The sequence below is a fragment of the Rhipicephalus microplus genome, chromosome 2, assembly GCF_043290135.1.
Source record: "Rhipicephalus microplus isolate Deutch F79 chromosome 2, USDA_Rmic, whole genome shotgun sequence".
Taxonomy (NCBI): domain Eukaryota; kingdom Metazoa; phylum Arthropoda; class Arachnida; order Ixodida; family Ixodidae; genus Rhipicephalus; species Rhipicephalus microplus.
In genome coordinates, this window is record NC_134701.1 from 142705615 (window position 1) to 142727910 (window position 22296).

General features: G+C 44.7%; 1 long non-coding RNA gene across 1 annotated transcript; it reads left to right on the top strand.

Annotated features, from left to right (window-relative positions):
* The first annotated feature begins 4696 nt into the window (after window positions 1-4696).
* Window positions 4697-22075, top strand: LOC142796396 (uncharacterized). Its single transcript, XR_012893811.1, has 2 exons — window positions 4697-4828; window positions 21792-22075. It is a non-coding gene; the product is annotated as an uncharacterized LOC142796396 (long non-coding RNA).
* Window positions 22076-22296: the final 221 nt, after the last annotated feature.

Genomic DNA, 22296 nt, shown 5'->3' on the forward strand with positions numbered 1-22296 from the left:
TGGTTTTTCTTCAAATTTGTACGATGCCCTTAACATGCTTCATGTTCGGTTTCCCACCTCGCATAGTATTCTTTTAGGCTATTTTAATTTCCCCGACATCCATTGGAATTTGCCTTGTACGTTACCTGGCTCCAGTAATTCTGAATCCACCTCTTTTATTAACACATGCTTAGAACTTAACCTTAGCCAGTTGGTTAACAACCCAACTCGTATCACATCTACTAGTTCTACCTTATTAGACTTGGTGTTCACAAATAACCCTGATATCATCCAGTTTCTGTCAGTCGAGCCAGGTCTCAGCGATCAATTTGCCATTCACTTTCTCGTGCCGAACACGCCGTCAAAATTAGTAAAACTACAAAAATAATCAGAGATTACGAGAGAGCTGACTACACGTTAATTAATGCTGAACTGAAGGCATTTTAACACGAACTTTTCTCTAGCTTTTCTGAACACTCGGTAAACGAAAACTGGCTACGTTTTAGAGCTAAAGTCGAAGAACTTACCGAGCACTTCATACCGCGTTATAAAATAACCGATAACAGTCGGTCTGCATGGTTCACGCCTACTTTAAGGCGGCTACTTAATAAAAAGAACCGCATCTTTCGAAGTGCAAAGCTCTCAGGCAACTTCAAAAGATGAGATAATTATCGTAGTGTAGCCGACGAGTACGCACGCACACTCTCACTTGCCAAGCACTCATATTTTGAACAAACGTTGCCTTTTTGATAGTAACTAATCCTCGTAGATTTTAGCAGGTAATCAGTGGAAATAACAAAAAAACAAATTGATTTAGTTTCAGGTAGCGAATAATTTATTCCAAGAGAAAACTGTTGCCTAGCTCTTCACAGTGTATTCGCATCATCATCTGTAAACGTGGCGCCAACCACTGTTCCTAACTTGTCTACTCAAAACTACGATCTAATGGAGCCAGTAAACCTTTCACATAAAAACAGCGCCAATAACGAGGGACAAGAGAAAAAAGGAGACAGACAGCGGCACTGACTTACAAGATTTATTTGCTAGAACCGCACAATATAAACTTGGGCAGTATCTGACAAAAAAGAAAAAAAAATACAAAACAAACGAAACAGAATTCACCTAACAACTACGTAATCATCGCCACAACGCACCATGAACAACACGTGTGCTAACGTTCTGAAGAAAATATTTCTTTTTGTGATAGCGCAACCTTGTTGTAAGTCAGTGCCGCTGTCTGTCTCATTGTTTCTCTTGTCCCTCGTTATTGGCGCTGTTTTTTATGTGAACCATGTCGTACCAACTCGCCCAAGCAACCACGTTAGCAGTACACCTTGATTGGGAGGGCATAAGGAAATGAATTGAAAATCTCAAGCCTTCTTCTTCCCCCGGAGAAGACGCAATTAACGCCAAGTTTCCAAAAAACAACGCATTATTTTCGTCCTTAATACTGTCCAGAATTTTTTCACAGTCTTTGGAATCGAGTACCATGCGAAACGACTGGAAAGTGGGGAAGATGGTTCCTCTTCACAAGTCAAGCAACACCAATGATCCCCACAATTATAGACCAATCTCACTAACTAGTGTGCCATGTAAGCTATTAGAACATGTCAGTTACTGCAACTTAGTCAACTTTCATGAGAATAAAACCCGTGTGCCCAGATTTGGGTGCACGTTAAAGAACCCCAGGTGGTCGAAATTTCCGTAGCCCTCCACTACGGCGTCTCTCATAATCATAGCGTGGTTTTGGGACGTTAAACCCCACATATTAATCAATCAATTCATGAGAATAAAAATGTTTTTTACTAACTTTCAACATGGTTTTAGAAAAACGTACTCGTGTGAAACTCAGCTCTTATGCTTTACTAATGATTTGTTCTCTGCTATTGATCGTGTTACTTTTATTGATTGTGTATTTATTGAATTTTCTAAAGCATTTGACACAGTTTGTGATGAATTAATACTTTTAAAGTTAAGTAAACTAAATCTTGACCCACACATTTTAAAATGGATCAAGTGCTTCTTACATAACTGCGAGCAATTCGGGACTGATAATGAATGTAACTCTCCTCCTACTGCCGTAAACTCAGGTGCGCCTCAAGGTTCTGTTTTGGGTCCCTTACTTTTTTTAATATATATTAATGATTTGCCTCATAACATTTTCTCCTCTATTAGGTTATTTGCTGACGATTGTGTTATTTACCGTGAAATTTTGGCCTCTAACGACACTGACACCTTGCAATCTGACCTGGACAATATTTCTTCGTGGTGTAATAATTGGCTAGTGAAACTTAACACAAATAAATGCAAGTCAATGAGGATAGCTCATAACCCTTCAAAAGTGGCGTCCCCCTCGTACCTACTTAATAACACTCCCCTAAACATCGATTCTTCTTACAAGTACCTCAGTGTTAACATTTCTAACAACCTGTCATAGCAGGCTCACGTTGACTACATAACATGCAACGCTAATCGAACTCTTGGCTATTTACGTCGAAATTTTATCTTGCTCCAATTAAACTAAAGCTTCTCCTGTATAAATCATTAGTGCGGCCAAAACTCTAATATGTGTCGTCTATCTTGGATCCTCATATTCACATGCTCATAGACAACACTGAATCCATTCAGAATCGCTCAGCACGTTTCATATTGTTCAATTACTCTTGAAATGCAAGTGTCAAATTAATGAAGGCTCAACTAAATTTGCGTAACCTCTCAATACGACGCAAAAATTCATGTCTCTGTCTCTTTCATAAAATCTATCACACAAACAGAACCCTCTCTGATTCACTGTTTTTTCCACCAGCCTACATATCAGCCCGCAATGACCATCAATACAAGGTTGGGGTTCCCTTCTGCCATACGAACCAGCACTTCAACTCTTTCATCCCTAGAACATGTACTGACTGGAACCACCTTCCCGCATCGATCGCGTCAATCACAGACGCCAACGCGTTCAAATCAATCATTTCTGAAATTGCATAAAAATTTATTCTAATCCTGCTGTTTTGTTTTACTTCTTATTGATATTTGTTGTCCCACTCCTCTCTGTAATGCCCAGTGCCTTGAGAGTAAATAAATGAAATGAAATATAAGTACAACAATTATCCCATTATTCTTGATACTATAGAATATTAAGTGCCTTAAGCGTTATAGTGATTTGAAACATTTACAGGTAGTTTTTAATAGCTGGAATCTGAAAGGGTGAAGTCAAAGCACCGTTGAGGCATCCACCGAGAACCGAAGAAGGCCAGCAGTTCAGAAAGCAATGCGCTTGAGGCGTGATTACGTTATCACGTGCACACCGAAAGACTGAGCTCGAGCCTTCTCGAATTTTTAGATGTGAAGCAGCTTATGGCGGGGGCTGTGTGTCCGTAACTTCCTCGATCTTCTCGCGGCACCCACTCCCACTGTGCTTGCGCACTCCCCCCCCCCCCCCCCCATCTCTTCTCTTGCTCCCTCATCTCTCTCTAAACATCCACTACTATAAGGAGCGGTGCGCACGACAGGTGGTGCGACAGCTGCATACTCCGCAAGCGGAGCCATGGCTCTACCCAGCGGAGCGCGCGCTTCATTTTCTCCTGCGCACAAGCGTTAGTGCCAGCACAAGCTCTCAGTTATGTACACCATCTCCACTCAGGCGTTCCATCAGCACACTGCTTCGCATCCACGCATGATTCCTTTTAGCGGGAGATGGTGCAATATTAACGTTATAGCGTAAAGAGCTGGTTTCGCAGAAATTCTGGCGTTGGTGCAGGTGTCAGCGTCGTTGGTTGTGAGCGAAAAATGATCTTTGCGTGAACGAAACGTCCTAATAGATGCAAATAAAAATTCTCGCTGCCAGTGGGGACGTACACCTATCGCTTGAGTATGAGTGTGGATCGAACTCGGTCGTTTGCGTGGCCAGCGGGTGTTCTACCACACATGCATGCTAGTGCTTGTGAAGACAGTGCAAATAACATCCTCTGCTTGGAAATGCAGTGAAGGCTATTTTCATGCTTCACAAACACACGCGCGTTGTATACACCGTTCAAAATACAACATGAAACATTGCCCTAATAATGCGTGGTACAAGCGTACTTTGCCATGTGGCGTCAGAACGTCGGATTATCATAATGACTTGACAGTTTAAAGCCAGTGACCCACTGCAAAAGCAACACGCGCAACAGCGCCATCAAGGCCACTTAATGGGTGAATAGCATGTTCGAGAAAATTACTTACACTAAGTATTTGCAGTAGGCACTAGGAACGAACTATCCCTATCATGTTCAACTCTTGAAGGCGTAGCTTAATATTCCTCGAGTTTTTTTTTGTAACAAGTTCTCGCTCGTTTATTTTCGTTAAGGCTTCGCTTACTTGCGAGAAGGAATTACTTCGTTACTTTTATGAACTATATTGTCTACGTTAGCGTTATTATGAAGGCAGCGACTACGTTCGTAAGATAATCTGTTAAAAGTTCACTGTTGCAATAAGCTGTTGCTTTAAGAAACCGGGGTGTTATAGCCTGACATTGATAAAATTCTTTTTGCGCTGTCTACTGTATTCATAAAAACGTGACGTCTTCATTTTACAAAAAAGAATCCAATAGGCGGCAGATGGCGTAATGGTGACAAAGACGTATCATGTCATTGTCACTCAGCTTCAATATTCGAAACATTTTTGCCACTGTCACCCATATGTGCGCAGTGACGTTTAAAGAATGAATGGGTAACGCAGTTGCATGACATGGCCTTTGAGCCATGCTTGCATGCAAGCCTTGGATAAAACCGCAGCGATAAGGCAGGAGAAGAGATAATGAACGCTTGTCAAGTTCTTATTGGTCTCACTTTTGCGGTGGTGACTTTTGCCTGTAAGTCTATTTATGAGTACGTTTTGGCAACCCCTTGTATCTGATGACTTTCGTCGCGAGAAAAGGAATGGTAAAATAATTTACGTTGCGTAGTATTTCATACACAAAGATGTAACGAAAGTAATCGCATTCATTGTGTACTGGTATCGACTATACTAGTAGCAAAGTAAAAATTTTTTAACTGTGAATGTGTTATCCACAAAAAAAAAAGCAGAGCAGACATTGGTGTTGTGCTCAAGACTGCACTTGCTCAAATGCGAATCGTCTTGCGTAATGCGTGTTCGCCCATCCGATGTCTTTTTCAGCGTTGCGGCCAACTGCGTCCTTGCTTTCTTCCCCTCTTTTTTTTCCTTTGCTTTGCTAGCTCTAGCCACTCTGACGGTTCAGCAATTTCTAACCACTTTGTTTTCTGAACGCATTCATAACAGTAAGTTGCTTGTTAAAAGAAACGTCGTTAGGCTTACACAGCATTTTGCATGTGGACTTACAGCACCAAATACTTCTCCTATTGTGTCCGTGAATATGCACACCATGTTGAACTGCGGCATTAGGTAAACACATGGTTCCGTACGTTTCATTCCCAATAAATAGGGCTCTGGAATCGCTTAACTAGCAGCTAACTCACAGATATCATCATCAGCCTCATTACCACCAGTGCAGGGCAAAGGCCTTTCCCGTGCATGGGCCGCCAATCAACCCAGTCTTGCCCTTTCTGATTCCACTATCCTGTGATGTATTCATTCTCATCGGTCCACCCAACTTTTTGTCTGCCCTTCGTACGTTCGCCTTCTTTGAGAATCTTGGGAGTTACCCTAATTATGGAGTTTCCTAAATATACATTAGAGGAGGGAACACTGGCGCTAGTGTCTATATATATATATATATATATATATATATATATATATATATATATATATATATATATATATATATATATATATATATATATATAGGAACTGCAACGTATAGCACTTCAGCGGGCATGCAATTTATGGTTATTACATAAATTTCCCTTACCTTCGAACTTTACGTCCGTTCTGGCTTCGCGTGGCCTAAAACTGCTTTGTCGCGAAACAAAAATCTTCAAATGTTCGCGAGATACGCTTCACCACCTTAATTATTTAGGCTTACCATTTCAAATCGGGTCACGAAGTGAAACACGGTTTGTTCTTTGCTTCGGAACAAAACGAAAACACAGCAATAAACGAAGCTTTGAGTGCTTTTCCCATCCTCGAGCACAAAGACTAGGCAAATCCATGTGACACTCCTATTTTTCATGATAGCCGAATGATCGCAGCGCCACAGTCCTCTCTGGTTACTTTTAGTAAAATGTATGCCTTTAATGACCAGTATAGTTATCGTGGCTCATGCAACGTGCCCGGCCCATGTCAATTTACACTTCTTGATTTAAACTATGATCACTTATCAAATTACTTTACATAACACACTGCGTCGTCTTAATTTGAGCTGAATCCTCTTCATAAGCCTCTAGGTGTCTGCTCTGTGTGCAAGTACCGGCGTGGTGTAGCTGTTACATACCTTCCCCTTAAGGTTTAGTGCTGGATTACCATCCATGGTTAGAGAATGCCGGCCAAATGTGATCCACGCCATCCCTATTCTTCTAGTTATTTCACTCTCATGATTCGGCTGCGCGCTTCCTATACCTATTTTAAGTAGACATAGTTCTTTGCAACTTTCAGTGTCTCTGCACCTATCGTAAAGCGCTGTTTTCTGCCGAGGCTGTTGCACATTACTTTCGTTTTGTGCATATTCATTTTCAGTCCCACTTTTCTGCTTTCCGCATTCAACTCAGTAACCATGACCTGTAACTTGTCCCGTGGGTCACTAAACAAGGCAATGCCATCTTTTAATTGCGGGATACTAAGATACTCTCTTACTTATAAGGCTTCCCCAATCTATGGTCCTGAAAACCTTTTGTAAACATGCGGTAAAAGCATGGGAGAGATAGTGTCCTCCTGCACCCCTTTTTTTAGGATTCTGTCACTTTCTTCATAGAGAAATGTGGTGGCTGTGGATCCACTGTAGATTTCTTTCAGTATGTTGTTGTAGGGGTCACCGATGACCTGATTAATCCTACCTGCATTAATCCGAATGCCTAGACTGAGTAAAATGCCTTCTCATATTCTATGAAGGATATGTATAGGGTTGGTTGGATTCCGAGCATCTCTATCACTTGGTTGTGTAGTATCAATTTGGCCCATTGTGAAGAAGCCTGTACAAAATACAATTAGCTATCATTTTTATGAATGGTTTGCAGAGAACGGACAGTAAGCTGACCAGCCTGTAATTTTTCAAATTTTTGACGTCCCCTTTTTTATCAATGAGAATGATGTTGGCATTCTTCCAAGATTCTGGTGTCCTTCTCGTCTAGAGACACTTGGTTTATAAGGTGGTCAGTTCTAACACAATTTGTCCACTATCTTTCAGCGGGCCAGCTGTTACTGTATCATAACCAGCGGCTTTTCCTCTTTGCATTACTTCTAAGGCTTTTCTCATTTCTGCTGTTGTTGGTGACAGAAGGTCGAATTCCTCTGGGCTATTATTGCTTCCTACGATATCATCGTGGTTGTTTCCATTTCTGAACAGCTATCTATGGAACTCCTCTGCCACCTCAACTATCTTATCTACATTGTTTATGACATTGCCTTCGTTGTCCCTGAATTCGTAGATCTAATTTTTGCCTATGCACAAGTTTGCTTTCAGAGCTTTTAGGCTTCTGCCGCTTTTTACAGCCTGCACAATTCTCTCCATATTATACCTTCTATTATTATGTGGGGTTTACCGTCCCACGAACACCATATGTTTATGAAAGATGCCATAGTGGGGGGCTCCGAAAATTTAGACCAGCTTGGGTTCTTTACCGTGCACCCAAATCTGAGCACATGGGCCTACAGCACTGTCGCTTCCATCGAAAATACAGCCACCGCAGCCGCCATTCTATCCCGCGACTTGCGGGTCAGCAGTCGAGTAGCTTAGACACTAGACCACCCTGGCGGGGCACCATGTTACACCTTCCGATGTGGGCTACCTTACGCCTATTTATTAACTTCGAACGCTACACTAGCTTTATTGTGTCGGTTGCATTTCAGGCTTTAATAATTTGTCGTCTCTTAATGAGGTTCTTTTTCTGTGATATTTTGCCAGTGTCCTGTCTAATGACAATGGTTCCGACCACCATTGCACTCTTTATCGATAGTAGCAGCATTATCGCTGCTAACGTTGGTTACCTCATTTAAAGCCGCGAATCTCTTCTGAAACAAAACTGAATTCCTGTAGTTTCCCTTTCACCTCTAGCTCGGTGATTGAGTTTTGCCTTTGTTCGGTAATTGAGTTTATGCCTTTGTTCATTCAAATCTAGGCGAATACGAGCTTTTACTATACTATTGTCACTGCTTTGCATCTTGCCAACTACTTCTACATCCTGTACTACTTCTGGTTGTGCGCGCAAAATGAAATCTAATTTTAAGTGTCACAATTAGGACTCCACCACGTCCACTTACGGTTGACCCGTTCTCCGAAGAAGGTATTCAAGGTTCACAGCCTATTACGTTCTGCCAACTACTAATAACTGCCCTCTGGCATTTCTAGAGCCAATCATGTTACCTCATTGTATGGTCTACGGCCTGTTTCTTGCCTACTTTGGCATTATAGTCGCCCATCACATTAGTATACTGTGACTTTATTAATAGTTGACTCTGCGTCATTTTATAAGTGTTCAACCAAATGATCATACTGGCTCGGTGTAGGCACGTACGCCTGTAACTCCTTCAACTTGTACCTTTTGTTAAACTTATTTGCGATACTTGCCACCCTATTTATGATGCTATAGTATTCATATATTTAGGTATCGATATTCTTGTTTAAAGAAACCCCACCCCTAGCTCTGTTCTGTCAACTGCAAATGATCTATGGTAGCATAGGAAGTATTCGTTCTTCAGCACTGTAAAAGCCTCACGTGTCCTCCAAACTTCGCTGAACCCTATTATATCTCATTTAAAACCTTCTAAATCCACGAATAGCACAGCTAGACTAGCCTTACTTGGTGGCGTTCTAGCGTTAAACGTAGCCAAGTTCGGATTGTAGTGGCAGCCTGCCAAGAACCAGAGATTCTTAGCACCCTCTGCTACGTCGCAAGTCTGACTGCCAGCTTTTACAGTTGCTTCTAAGCCCCTGGGGACTGTGGGCCAAGGGTTATTTGCTGTTTTCATGAGAGGTAGTGTCCAAGTACTGCACCAGGGTGGTGAATCCTGCTCTCATCAAGGAGTGCATTACTGGCATGTGATCACCAGTGAGGCCACACCCCAGACTTTTTTCAAAAGATTTATTTAGATGGTACTCAGAGGTATTTCATAGCTTACTGAGTATATATATATATATACATATATATATATATATATATATATATATATATATATATATATATATATATATATATATATATATATATATATATATATATATATATATATATATATATATATATATATATATATATATATATATATATATATATATATATATATATATATATATATATATGGGAAGGCGTCACTGTAGAGTGACATACTCAGTAAGCTATGAAATACCTCTGAGTACCATCTAAATAAATCTTTTGAAAAAAGTCTGGGGTTGTGGCATATATATATATATGTATATATATATATATATATATATATATATATATATATATATATATATATATATATATATATATATTTATATATATATATATATATATATATATATATATATATATATCATCAGTATATATATATATCGTCATCATCAGCCTGACTGCGTCCACTGCAGGACAAAGGCCTCTCCCATGTTCCGCCAGTTAACCGGGTCCTGTGCTTGCTGCTGCCAATTAATACCCGCAAACTTCTTAATCTCATCTGCTCACATAACCTTCTGTCTCCCCCTAACCCGCTTGCCTTCTTTCCTCCCACATGCATACGTCATATATATATATATATATATATATATATATTTATATATATATATATATATATATATGAAACGAACACACGCTCGTTGAACACACGCCATATATATATATATATATATATATATATATATATATATATATATATATATACATATATATATATATATATATATATATATATATATATATATATATATATTGTAACGAGGAGAAATAAGACAAAGAGACAACGCCTTTGCTGCAGGCCGGCTGTTCTTTATCTGCCTCCTCTTCCTCGTCCTCCTTCTCTTCCAGGTATGCGCCGAGCACGATCGCCGCTTTGTCATCATTACACTCGGCCACGCTGCAGCTGGTCTACTCCTGTAAGAAAAACACAAACCAATGTCACGTTTGCCGCCGTATGCAGTTCTTCATCCGCGACACATGCACCGTAAAGTTATTCCGTTTTCTCTTGTCTCTGCGCGTATCAGAAGCTGTGGATCGTACTCGCCAAGTGTTATCTCCCAAGCGCTCAGAAATAATGTAAGGGCCGTCGTACTTTGGGTGCAGTTTGTTTGAAGACGATGGCGCACCTCGCTGTAGCCACACCTCATCACCTACACTGTATTTCGGCGCGGGACGGTGGCGTCGGTCGTAGTATCGCTTTTGTGCCTGTTGAGCATGCACAATCCTCCTACGCGCCTCCACACGGATATCGCGACAAAGTGTCTGGCGTGCAGCGGAACGCCCTACTTTAACGGGAGTGTCCAAACCGAACGTAGCATTCAGTTGCGGGAGCTGACCATAGACAATCTCGTAGGGGCAAATTCCTGTGGAGCTGTGTGCCGCCGTGTTCACTGCGTACGCAGCTGCTTGGAGATGATCATCCCAGTCGGCCTCACCTCGTTTGTGATTCTTACAGTACGGTGCGAGTCTAGCCTGGATAGTCTGGTTCGACCTTTCGGTCAGTCCGTTCGCCTGTGGATGGTATGCCGACGCGAAGTGATGGTCCACTCCAGCTTGTTGTAGGTAAGTGCGGAGCTCGCGACTGCGAAAGGTGGTCGACCGGTCTGAGATCAACTTGTTAGGAAGACCGTGTCGCCATTCGAAGCGATCTTTCAGGAATCGGATGACATGGCTAGCAGCAAGCGAAGGCACGGCCGCGACCTCTACGAACTTGGACAAGTAGTCCACAGCGAGTATAATGTAACGATTGCCCGCTGTCGTCATTGGAAGAGGCCCGATGTGATCTATGCCCAACGTGTGGAAAATTGTCTCTGGAGGCTTGATCGGCGTAAGAAGTCCATGTCGAGCTCCAGGACGTCGTTTGTGTTGCTGACAAATCTCGCAACTGGCAACGTATGAACGCACGCTTTTATCCATTTTCGGCCACCAAAAACGTTCTTGTGCCTTGCGTAAGGTGGCTCTGTAGCCAACATGGCCTCCCTCGGGAGTGTCATGGATGGCGCGTAGTACGCTCGATCTTAAGGTGTCAGGAATGACCAGGAGATGACACTCGGTGCTTTTATCGGCCCAGTGACGCCGATACAGCGTTCCATTACGTAAGACAAACTTGGCATTGCGTCCCGCATCGCCAATGGAGTCTATAACGGATGCGAGTCTTCCATCGGCTTGCTGAGCCTTGGTCACGTCCTGTTGCGAAAACAGGATCCAGGTTTCTCGATTTCGTGTGGAGAATTCCTCGATCGGATTTCGCGATAAAGCGTCCGCAAGCTGATTTTGTGCTCCAGCACGGTGACGGATGTCGTACGTATAGTCTTGGAGCCGAACAATCCATCGGGCAAACTTGTGCTTGAGGTGCTGCTTCTGGAACATCCACGCAATCGCGGAGTTGTCTGTTACTACCGTGAAGTGTCGGCCAAACAAGTAGTGGCGGAACTTTTCATCCACACTCCATACTACAGCCAAACACTCCAGTTCATTCGAATGATAATGCCGTTCTGCGTCCGATAGTTTACGACTGGCGTAGCAGATGACGTGCCCACGCCCACTCGAGTCACGTTGAAGTAAAACCGCCCCCAGGCCAATCTGACTCGCATCAGTATGGACTTCTGTCATCCAATCTTCATTAAAGTGGCAGAGCACCGGGCTATGTGTAAGCTGGTGTTTGAGGGTTTGGAAGGCGTTATCCTGCAAAGGACCCCACTGAAATTGGGCGTTTTTCTTCAGTAAGTCCGTGAGTGGAGCAGCAGTTGACGCAAAGCTCGGTACAAACTTGCGCAAGTATGACGCCATTCCTAGGAATACCTGGAGCTGTTTTATAGATGTTGGTGCAGGGTATTTGGCAACGGCGTCTATGCGTTCAGGCAAGGGTCGTACGCCATTATGAGATATCTGATAACCAAGATAAGATATTGTCGTCAACCCAAACTGGCACTTCTCGCGGTTAAGTCGAAAGCCGGTGTTGTGTAGCCTCTGCAGAACCGTGTCGAGATTTTGTAGATGTTGTTTTTCTGTTTCCCCGATGACTAGAACGTCATCGAGGTACACGACGCAGGCACGGTCTATCAGTGTGCCTAACACTGTGTTCATGGCACGCTGAAAGGTGCTTGGAGCAGTTCGCAGACCGAACGGCATCCGATTAAACTCGTACAAGCCAGATGGTGTTCGGAAGGCCGTCTTAAACTTATCTTCTTCAGCCACGTTGATCTGCCAATACCCTGCTTTTAAATCTAGCGACGAAAAGAACCTCGCTTTTCGTACGGCGTCAATAGCGTCGTCAATGCGTGGCAGCGGGTACGAGTCTGGTATGGTGTGCTTGTTCAGCTCTCGGTAGTCAACACAGAATCGGAGATTGCCGTCCTTTTTACGGACTAGGACAACAGGTGCTGCCCACGGGCTAGAAGATGGCCTGATTATGCTTGCGGCAAGCATTTCTTGCACCTGCTGGTCAATTAATATCCGCTCTCGTTCGGCATATCTACGTAACGGTATGGACACCGGCGGATGATTGTCGGTAGTAATATGGTGCACTAGCACGCTAGTTCCGGGAAGCTGAGTAGTAGTATCAGCGAAGAGCGATGCGTGCCTCTCGAGTATTGCGGGAAGTGTAAGTGGCGTCGTCAGCTCACCTTGGGATTGCGCCGGAGGCACACTTGGAGCCACAGGATGGAGGTTGACGGTACTTCCTTCCACCGTGAGGCGCACTTCCCCGGAGAGCAGGTAGTCGGCCCCTAAAACCATGTCTGTGGGCAGGTCGTCGAAGACGGGCACCGAGGACAAAAACTTGCTGCCGGCCTCGGTGTTGAGTTGCAGGTTTAGGGCACCGACCGGTAGTACGTCGCCACCGAGACCCCGCAGTGGTGGCTCAGTCCAAGGCTGGAGAGGTTCGGAGGCGTGGCGGCGAAGCAACGCCGTACGTTGAGCTCCGGTATCAACGAGAGCTGTCAGTTCTCCGATGCCGTCGACGCGGACCTTGAGGGTTGGAAGTGGGCGTGATTGATATTGCATCGCTTGAGGTTGGCTTTGTGGGCAGCTTTTATACCCATGCCCGATGCGGCCACACGTATAGCATCCGCGTCTCGGTGAAGCTGACTCCTTTGGGCCAACTGCAGCCGCCCGGCGATGAGACGTGTCCTGCAACTCCATTGCCTGGCGTACGAAAGTGGAGATGTGGACTGGGTGGTTGTAGGCGGACAAGACGGCTGCGTGCGTCGAGTCATGGATCCCGTCGATGATGTACTGCCTGGCTGCGGAGGAGGTCCACTGTATATCGCAAGCTTGTAAAAGGTCCAGCTTGTCGTAGATGTAAGTCGCGACGTCCTCGGTTGCACCTTGCCGGCGTGACCGCATGGTCATGAAACGGTCGTCGTAAGCGCTCGGAAGCGGCGCAAACGCGGATATCAGGGCCGCGCTCCATGTTTGCCATGTAGCGTATGTACTGCCTTGGAAACGATGCCACGCTTGGGCAGATCCTCGCAAACGTCCTTCAGCGACCGACTTCTTAATCGTGTCGCTCCACGAGTATTTAAGGGCAACCGAGTTTATCACGCTTACCCAGTTGGTAGGGTCATCCTTGAATCCATGAAAATATGGAATTTCGTTCTCGTTGAACGATCCAAAAGAGGCGCAGCCAAACCCGGATGTCTTGAGCTCTTGGGCGAACAGAGAGAAGCCTCGAGAAATGGCCTCGCTGCAGTCATGATGCGGTGCCGCCGTGGAGGCTTGGACGCCGTCCGTGATCGGTGGGGAGTTCGAGAGCACTCGTCCACTTCGAAGTGTAGTGGACGCAGGGATATCGGGGTCAGTAGTTCGCGACTGCGCCATTGTAACGAGGAGAAATAAGACAAAGAGACAACGCCTTTGCTGCAGGCCGGCTGTTCTTTATCTGCCTCCTCTTCCTCGTCCTCCTTCTCTTCCAGGTATGCGCCGAGCACGATCGCCGCTTTGTCATCATTACAATATATATATATATATGGGTCATTCCTGGCCAAGTATACTAGACATGGCACTCTATCATCGCACATTCTACCAATAAAAGTTACCCTATTTGCGTATATTCCATGGAGTATTCTAAACTATTTTGCTCGACAAAGTTTCTAAGACTGTGGAGCCCCCTCAAAGTTTGTTCGTTTTTGCCAAAGGTTGCACAATAAAAATTGTATTTGAATTCAATATTTGCTTTCAGAACAGCAAAAGAGCGCTTAAGCTGCAAAAGAGGTCTTCCTTAGTCCTGCTACTAAACCATTCCGAATTTTCTGCGTTTAACTAGCAGCTTCGTATTATTGTCATACGGAGCAGCTCCATATAATGTAGTTCTTGTGGTGTGTAAAAGATGCATTACCTGGGTGATGCAATTTGATTTTTATATTTCGGTATTTACTACTACGTAAAATTAAACTTGAAAGAACACTAAAGGCACATAACAATTTATGTAGGAGTGAAGCTCAAGACATGACAACGTCTAAAACATCGATGTTATAAACAGTGTTAAGGCGTTTATTAGCCGGCCCACAGCGAGCAAGCACAATGGCGACAGTAACGCCCAAGCACGGGCTCTCAGCGCGAGCAGCGTCTTTGTTGGGTAGCCCCACTAGAAGGTACTCAAGAGTTCGACCCATTTCATAGTTCGGAGGCTTCGCTACAATTACCCCGGGGTCGAAGAGGGAGCCGCCTGGCGACCTAACAGCTTGTTATTATGAGCGGGTCATAATAAGCCTTCAGGCGCTCCACGTTGACGATGTCTCGCCCACGGCGGCGCATGTCCGAAGATTGTTCAACGGGTTCGATCAGATAGTTGACGGGTGAGGTGCGCTCGATGACACGGTAGGGGCCTTCGTATTTGGGACGTAGTTTGGAAGAGAGGCCAGCGGCAGAGGTCGGGATCGAGAGCCATACAAGCGCACCAGGAAGGAACGTGGGCTCAGAAGTGGTGGAGCCATCACGGATACTCTTCTGCCGCTCTTGCTCTTGCGTCGTAAAAGTCTTGGCAAGCTCGCGACACTCTTCAGCAAGCCTGGCTGTCTCGGAAATAGGTGTACACTCAGATGGATCCGGCGTGTACGGGAGTATCGTGTCCATGGTGTGCGACGGGTGCCTTCCGTACAGCAAGTAGAAAGGTGAAAAACCAGTCGTGCTCTGAGGGGCGGTGTTGTAGGCGTAGGTGACGAAGGGCAGTATATTATCCCAATTAGTGTGGTTGGCAGCGACGTACATAGAAAGCATGTCGCCGAGGGTGCGGTTAAAGCGTTCGGTGAGGCCATTCGTCTGTGGGTGGTAAGCAGTAGTTTTGCGGTGGACAGAATGGCACTCCGTCAGAAGGGCTTCGACGACTTCCGACAAGAAGACACGGCCTCGATCACTGAGAAGCTCTTGGGGTGGTCCGTGGCGCAGTATAAATCGATGCAGCAGGAAGGACGCAACATCGCGCGCAGCAGCCGCAGGGAGAGCGGCGGTTTCGGCGTATCGCGTTAAATGGTCAACGGCAACGATAGCCCAGCGGTTACCAGCCGACGTCAGAGGAAGTGGTCCATACAAATCGATACCTACGCGCCCAAAGGGACGGTCAGGGCAAGGTAACGGTTGTAGACTGGCGTGCGACATGTGAGCGGACGGTTTACAGCGTTGGCAAGTGAGGCAAGAGCGAACGAACTGCTGCACATAGCGGTACATCCCGCGCCAGAAGTAGCGTTGTCGAATGCGATGGTAGGTTTTGAATACCCCAGAGTGCGCGCATTGCGGATCAGAATGGAAGGATTCACATATCTCTGACCGCAGACTGCGGGGTATCACGAGTAACCACTGCCGGCCGTCGGCGTTGTAATTGCGTCGGTGTAGAAGGCCGTCACGAATGGCGAAATGGCGAGCTTGACGACGCAAGGCACGCGTGGATGGCGTTGCGGATGGATCAGAGAGCATGTCGATGAGCGGGCCGATCCAATTATCCTTTCGCTGTTCGGTAGCGATGATGTCAACACCAATGGCAGAAACAGCAGCCGAGGATACTGAGCAGAGCACATCACCTTCAGGCAGAGGGGAGCGCGAGAGGGCGTCGGCGTCAGCATGCTGGCGTCCGTTGCGGTACAGCACGCGGATGTCGTAGTCTTGTAAACGAAGAGCCCAACGGGCGAGACGGCCTGAGGGATCCTTCAATGATGAAAGCCAGCATAGTGCATGATGGTCGGTGACGACATCGAATGGGCGACCATACAACATCATTACCCTATTACTGAGAAATCAAGCTAACTGTACCACATGACGGGCCTCACGAGTGGGATAGTTTCGAAATGATCCCGAGAACGTCAGAGCGTCTGGCTACCATTAATGAACAGTGATAAAACTAGCTGCAATAAAGTATCTTCCTTGCACAAAGAAACGTAATAAAAGGATTCTTGTCCGTGTTTGAGATGTAAAAAAAGAACCGCTCAGCGTCATCATGAGGAATGGTGCGAGTGATCGAAATTTTCCGTTTTTGCCTAGTTACGCTGAATAGAAGGTGCCAACCAAGAGAGCCCAGTTGAACCAAGCAAGTAGAACCATGGCCTTCGAGATGATAAAAATTGGTCAATAGCCGTTGTTGCCGCTGCGGCTCCCTCTACTTTCGCTCTGCAGCTACTAGTGTCGGTGGCAGCGTAGTAAAGCCGGGCAACGTTGTGCACGACTGCAATGACGTGAAACGGACCACTCTCAGGCTAAGGATTGGAACTGCGCTAACACAATGCGGACTACTAAAACGTGATTTCGTTTCCAATTAAACACTTCCTAGGTGCGAAAGGAGCAATACGAGGTTCCTGAATTGCTATTTCAGCAATCAACATCGACTTAATACTTGCCTTCACCGTCCCTTTAAAGCTCCGTCGTTTGTCACCCGGCGAACATGCCCGCAGTGGCCTGTAATAAAAAGGAGACTTAGTGTTCACAAGATCAAGATTTGATTGCTTTGTAATAATAAAACTTTGAGTTGCCTATGTATTTGTTAAAAAACACAAAAAAAAACGTTACAGTGCGCGTTCTAATTTATTTAAAGTCAAAGCACTACATTAATTCGTTGGTTCTTGAGATATTTAGCCAAAAGCTTTGCTCCGTCTGATTTTGTTTAGTTTAAGCTTTCCTTGTGCTGGCCTATTGCAGTACAGTTATTGATTGCAAGTGATAATTTGGTAATAAGCGTATGAAAGGCCATTTGAGCCTCTTCGTGGTATCCGCAAAGTGATAATGGCAGAATAGTGAACCTTCATTGTGAGTAAAAATAATGAGAACTCTAGTATAGCACCTTTTCAACTTATTTGAGGACAGGGCGGGGCACTATCGTGATATTTTTGCGCCGTAATAATCTCGCTACTGCTGACAGCTAAGTTGTTCAATGAATCACACCTCGTATCTGGTATCACTAAAGTACCATCGTCAAAAAATGACTATGTGCGAAAAAAATAGTTGATCCTTCGGTCATAGGAGCCGGTATCACACGCAAGTGAAAGGTGTCCTTATAGAAGTAGCGCTTATTTTGCAGTAATATATGAGCGATTGTACAATATCTAATTGTGCTTGGTAGTATAGCACTGATTGACGTGATTAAACATACGTTTACGCGTAATGACATGTCTCCATAGCAGGGGATAACGTCCATGGGCGTGATTTAACTGTTGTGGTACCTGAAGTTGTTAACATATACTTGGACACAATAATTGTGAATCCTGCCCAAATATGACGTTGAGAAGCACATAATCGCTCTTACTCAGTGTTGGCTTTTTCGAAACGCCGTCAACTAAGTAGAGAAACAGCACAGTGACTGCTTTCGAGTAACGGGTGACCTACGCCTGTGCTTGTGCATCACTATATCTCTGCATATCACCAACATCGGAGGCAGAGGTTCGTAGCTTGACGATAGTTACAGCGCGAGAACAAAACGACGATACAGAGACAAGAAGGACACTGTGTCGTCGTTTTGTTCTCGCGCTATAACTATCGTCCCGCCATACCAACTAGCCCAAGCTGCCAAGATTCATATAGCTTGAGCCGCAAAGACGCGCAGGTGTTCCCCCACCACACTCACCTCCGGGTGCTTCAATATGTGCACCCCGTCAATGTGCGCACTGCCGCTTGGGGTGCTGCCACCTTTTGTACTACTCTCTCCGTCATTGCAGTGCCTACATCATGTTTGCCAAGCTGTTGGGCTCATTTGCGCCAACTGCTACTGCATTCACGCAGCTTTCTTCGACTTGGTATGCCTAGATGGGGGGTCCTCACTGCACCAACCATTCGAGTTAAGCTAGCGGGTCTCTTCCCGCCAGAGCAAAACTGGTATTTAGCGGGAGGAATAATGGACGGTCGCCGTAGCAGACGACGGAGATGTCTCCACCAAGGAGGTTGAAGTAATATTTGCTGGAGTAATATTTGCCACCCCTTGAAATCACGATTTCTCGCTCTCTATGCCATGGCGAAAAAAATTTCGGGGGGAAGGAGGGGGGGGGCACAGGCCCGGCGTGGCAATGCCTGGCTACGCCCCTGCTCCTTAGTTGTGTTAATTAGAAGCTTAACTCGTTACCCCGAGGGTAGTTAACATTGTTCGGGCAACACATAGGGACCTGAGTTTTTTTTACAATCGTGCCTTTCATTTTGTTATTTGAAGTGCAGTGAGCAAAAACCAGTGTCTGAACTGTGCAATGCTTGTAGTGTAAATAATTGCATTGAAAGTGATCATCACCGAGCGATACTCTTGCCGTAATTCGTATTCAACTTGAAGATGTAAGAGTTGCATCGACTACACAGCAGCTCTTACAAAATACGAAAAAAAATGTGGTTTGTGTTTCCTTACAGCTAGAACAGCTCGAGAAGGAAATTATACCACAATGAAATTGTAGAAAACCAATAAGAGTGAGGCTTTATAACTCAAGCTAAATTGAAAGGGATTAGGAATCAAAAGCCCATTTATGAAAGTAAGAGAGGAGGGGCTCACTGCAACTTCCCCTTATACATACATGTTTTTTTTCGATGAACATATATTTTTGTATACATTTGAAGCTTGGCACACCCACTTTCATATTCAACTCAAAGAAAGTGGTCGAAATCTGCTTATGCATAAGATTCTGTTACATGATGAAGAAAATAAACAAGAAAATGAATGCCGAGAAAGGGAGCTTAGCTCTCACGAGTAAGATTCTTTTTAAAACCAAGCGTTACATACCCTTCGTCGGTGTACATTCTTGCAAGGAAAATGCCGAAAGAAACAGAATAAGGTCGATTGTATTCTTGTTTGCCATTTGACTTCTTATTCTGGACAATTTACCCCTTAATGCTCTCCATAACCGTTAAAAACCATAGCAGAAAGAAATGGCGGGTGTGCTATGGCAAGATGGCCGCCACGGCTTCACTGCCCCCCATTGTTATGTATAGGGAGCCTCCACTCCAGCAAGATTTATTGAAACCTCCTTGGTCTCTACCCTAAGCGGAGGAGCTGGCATCGAAGTATTGTAGTTCTCCCTACTCTACCAACAAAGGGCACCTTGTAAGAGATGATGTGTGAACGACGTAAGGCACATTCAGGAACCCTCGAAGCATGTGTCCTGCTAGGTCAGTCGGTAGAGCGTCGGGTCATCCGTGGTGTGGCCGAGACGTTGCAAGTTCCATTACCGACGGCAGATTTTAAGTTCTTTGTTCCTGATTCGTTCACGTCTATTTTATGAACGTCATAACCGTAACAGAAATACGTTGCCTAAACCTTGGTGAACCTCAGGGTAAAAAAAAACTTTCATATTGAAATACGTAAATATCACAACAAACCATTGGTTCACTGAAAACGAAGAAGGCGAGTGTTAGCCTAAGAAATGGCTCCTAAGCGACTCGTGCCTAACCATACGGGGCCATGGGTCCCGCGAAGATAATTCTAACTCCCGAGGGAGAAGCCGTAATCAATAATGTTAGGCTTGCCGCCATGCTCGAACGTAAACGGCCGCGCCGAGAAGAGCATAAGGCCGGGGAACTGGAGCAAAAGAGCGTGCAATTACAACAAGGTCCGAATACAAGGCGCACAAACTTGCGGCAAAGCTGCTCATGTGCGTTCTCTGAAGCAAGATCCACCCGACCAAAAGGCGAACAAAACCCGTGGCTCTGCCAGTGGCGCTAATGTGCCACCACGATAGCATCGAGTACCATGGGTGCAGAACTGTGAATGATAAGGCAAAAAGGACGACCAAGCTTGCAACAACCTCGCTACGGCCAAGTTCTTCATAGGTATCAATAAATCAGCATGAGACTGATCAGCTTCGTTCTGTATTAAACTTTGCGCGTCTTACTCTAAGTTTTGAGCCACTTTCCTTGTCGGACTTTAGATCATGCTTAGAAGAGGGAAGAGAAGACTTTTCTGTGTTGAGCTAATAAAATGTGCGCCGCTGGTCGTCGAGGGAGGTCAACAGAAGGTTTTCTACATGCACAGAATGACTCGTGCATCCAACGCAGTTAATGTCAGAATCAAGAAGTTACCTTCTCGATTCTGACATCAAAAGTAGGCTCTCCAGGCTTGTGCATCCTCCCCTTTTTTTCGCGGGGTGGCGTTAAGGTACCTATTAGTTGTAACACGGTACCTATTAATTAAAACATGGTCATGTACAGTGCCACAACGACGTTCCCACTTCGCGAGCTCTATGTTGAAACAGAACCGTTGGTGCCCAGAAAACAGCCTATTTGGGAAGCTGCTGTTACTTAAGTGCAACGAACGCAACAACCCTCTCAGCAAAACAAATCGTGTGAGTGAAAAAGGCGTGTGTAATATGAAGATATACTTTTTTTAATTCACTATTGTGTGTTTGTAACTGAAGCGACATGGTTGAATAGCATGCTTTCAATTAATAATCCTGCTTGCGGAACATCGGAATATACATAAATAATAAAGTATTCCAGTATTTGTATAATTGTTCATGTATTTTGTAATTGTATTCTGGGAGACACTTTCACCTGTTTGCAAAAGTACCTTCGAAATACCCTGTTATGGCAGGAACAAGGTTAATGCAGTGCCCCCATTTAAGACTTACGTCACATGTATTTCGATATCTGTAGTTTAGAGTGCTTCTTCGAGTGTCTGTGCCAAGCAAAGTCATGTCACATGTATTCCGATATCTGTATTCTGGAGTGCTTCTATGAGTATCTGTGCCAAGCAGAGGATGAACAGAAATGCTGAAGTGCAGTTTAATTACCATGGCACCAGATGCTTGACCTTTTGAGAATTGTTGCACTTGGTGCTTCACGTGTTTCATTGTGAATCAAATTACATATGGACATGATATTATTGCTTACATTGCAGTCCAGTGCAATCATGCGAAATATATTCGTCATTTTTATTGCTACAGCAAATAGAACATCACAAGTGCAAGCAAGTCGTTAGTCTTCTAGCTTCATGCAATGTTGTTTACATTTCTGCTTGGTAGCCACCAGAGCATTGTTCTATGCTGTCGCATATCTTTTCATGTCGTGGTATATCTTGTCTGTCAAAAAACATACTCCAGAAATATGTAACCGTCGTCGACTTCTCACTACCTCACGTTCTTTTTTTTTGTTCGGCAGATGATAAACCTCTTTGTAACCCGGAAACAGGAGAAGTTGCGAAGGAAGTCTCAAGCAGCAATTGTCACGACGACAAATGCGAAAAAAGTACTCCTAGACCACGACGCTGCAAGCGGAACACAGTAATAATGTGTGCTTGCCCAGAAGGCAAGTGTCGAAATAGCAGCGGATACTGTGTCACTTCATTCACAAATACAGAGATTCTCAAGACGTGCTGAGAGCTCGTCTGGAGAAGTACTCTTACGTCACTGACATTACATTAAATGACACTCTACAAGCAAGAATTGTGCAACCATTACTCTGGCTAACTTGGCTAAGACAATGTAAGTGTGTCATCCTGGTTTCAGCTTTAAATCTGAACAAAGGTTCCACATTTTATTATTGAGTCGAGTGTGTTTATTAGGAATACTTTTGGATTTCACTACCTATATTATTTCCCCTTGTAGCTCCAACGTATTTCTATATGTACTTGAGGGACAAACTTATACGCATGGGTTAGGGGCGT